General features: G+C 44.3%; 1 non-coding gene across 1 annotated transcript; it reads right to left on the minus strand.

Annotated features, from left to right (window-relative positions):
- Positions 1–207: 207 nt before the first annotated feature.
- LOC118486043 lies at positions 208–314 on the minus strand. Its single transcript, XR_004877899.1, has one exon. It is a non-coding gene; the product is annotated as a small nucleolar RNA R71 (small nucleolar RNA).
- Between the last annotated feature and the right edge of the window lie 2,230 nt (positions 315–2,544).

Genomic DNA, 2,544 nt, shown 5'->3' on the forward strand with positions numbered 1-2,544 from the left:
TCTACATATAACTAATTTCTTGGAAATATGTGATACCTTTCGGATCAATGGAGCATCAAACGACGCCATCCGCCTCCGTATGTTTCCCTTCTCACTAAAAGACCGAGCGAAAGCTTGGCTCAACGCCCTCCCAGCTGGATCGGTAAACACCTGGGATGAACTAGCCAAAAATTTCTATATAAGTATTTCCCTCCTGCTAAAACTGCTAAGTTAATGACTGAAATTAATACATATTCACAAGAGGATGGGGAATCCTTATATGAAACTTGGGAAAGGTTAAAGGAGCTATTACGCAAGTGTCCCCATCACGGCCTCGCAATATGGCAACAAGTATCCACTTTCTATAATGGATTATTGCCACACACTAGGCAGACACTTAATTCTAGCTCCGGGGGACTTTTAGGTAACCGACGCCCACACGAAATATATAATCAGATTGAGGAAATTGCTCAAACCAATTTTCAATGGCATACCCCCCGGGGAAATAAGTCTATCGCCCCGGGCGCCCATAAGGTCGACGAAAACACTTCTTTACAAGCCCAAATCGAGGCCCTTTCTTCAAAAATAAAAAAATTAGAAATGACAAAAACAGTCTCGGTTATGGCTTGTGAAGGATGTGGTGGGTCACATGAAAATTGGAGTTGCATGAAAGAAACGGACGATCAACAAGAAATGGTAAACTACATTGATAATAGACCTAGGCCGTCGGGTCCCCCAACGGGAACTTACAACCAAGGATGGCGAAACCACCCAAACCTTGGTTAGAGGGAACCCGGCAATAGTAGTAACCAACAAACCCAAGGAACAAACTTTCAGCAACCAAGAAATGAGTCACAAAATTTCACTCAGCAACAAGGTGGACGAGAGAGGCTCGAAGATACTATATCTCGCCTCGTCTCTAACACTGATAAGAAAAACTCGGAAAGATTTCTACAATTAGAATCTAATTTTAGAAATCAACAAGCTAGCATTCAAAACATAGAAAAACAATTAAATCAAATAGCTCAAAATTTTTCCGAGAGACCGCAAGGCGCATTACCTAGCAATACCGAAACAAACCCAAAGGCGCAAGTTCACCTCATCACACTACGAAACCGCACCGTAGGGCCTGCAGAAGTGTCACCGCCAACGGAAGAAACAGTACCGACACCTCTGCAGGAGAAGAACTCTCCTCCATCACCAGAGCCGACCAAGGCTCCTCGAGTTCCGTACCCCGGTAGGTTAATTCGTCAAAAGACAAATGAGCAATTCGCAAAATTCGAAAGTCTGTTAAAACAATTGCACGTCAATATTCCTTTTATCGAAGTCCTAACCCAAATGCCCAAATACTCTAAATTCATGAGGGACTTCCTTACGCATAAGAAGAAAATTGAAAATTTGCAATTAGTCAATTTAGGCGAAGAATGCTCTGCCCTCGTGCTCAATAAACTTCCCCAAAAGAAAATCGATCCCGGAAGCTTCACGATTCCGTGCTCAATAGGGGAATCGCCCGTTCGCAATGCCTTAGCCGACCTAGGGGCTAGCATTAACCTCATGCCCTCATCAATGTTCAAAAGACTCGGCTTGGGAACCACGAGCCCTACAAAAATGAGCATACAACTTGCTGATCGATCCGTCAAATTCCCACAAGGTGTCATCGAGAATGTCTTGGTAAAGGTAAGCAGATTCGTTTATCCAGCTGACTTTGTCATACTCGATATGGAGGAAGACACCGAGGTCCCCCTTATACTAGGGAGACCCTTCCTTGCCACAGCCCAAGCAGTGGTGGATATGAATGACGGAACACTCACCTTGAGGTATGGGGATGATGAAGTGAAGTTCGGAGTTGGGAAGAGAATAGAGGACGACGACCCGGTCAATTACATGAAGGTTATTGATTCAAGCTTGGATGCTGCTCTCCGACGGTGTAACATGGGACGCCAGGCATCCCACTCAGAAAATATATAACCTCGAATCGGGTCTAGCCAAGGACCCTTATAAACGTGGCGCACCACGGAGGCATTCCGCGGAACTATCCTTAGTTTAGTTTAATCTTTTAGTTTTATTTTGCAGAATAAAACACACTCATGGTGGTAATGGATGAAAAGGGGAACGAGAAAAATGGACCCATGCACGAAGAACAGAGCAACCCGACACAAATCTCCATCACAGAAGGCTCAACACGGGCCGTGCCCAACCAACACGACCCCGTGCTGAGCCACCTGCAGAAAAACACCCAGTTCAGGTAACTGGACACGGGCCGTGTTCAGCGGACACGCCCCCGTGTCCAGGCTTCTGTTTTAATTCTTTAATTTTTGTTACTGGCACTTGACCACGGGGCCGTGTCCAGGATGCCAGTAACATAAATCTTTGCTTTTTAACCTACTTTTACACATTATAATCAACCAAAAACCTTATTTTTGGACACATTGAGGACAATGTGTAATTTAAGTGTGGGGGGTGCTAAAACCTTGAATTTTGCAAATCCTAAATACAAGCCTTACACAAAACTCTATTGGAACCGCTAAACACCCCAAATTTTTTTCGAAAACTTTTTCATTTTTT

This window comes from Helianthus annuus, chromosome 13 (assembly GCF_002127325.2).
Source record: "Helianthus annuus cultivar XRQ/B chromosome 13, HanXRQr2.0-SUNRISE, whole genome shotgun sequence".
Taxonomy (NCBI): domain Eukaryota; kingdom Viridiplantae; phylum Streptophyta; class Magnoliopsida; order Asterales; family Asteraceae; genus Helianthus; species Helianthus annuus.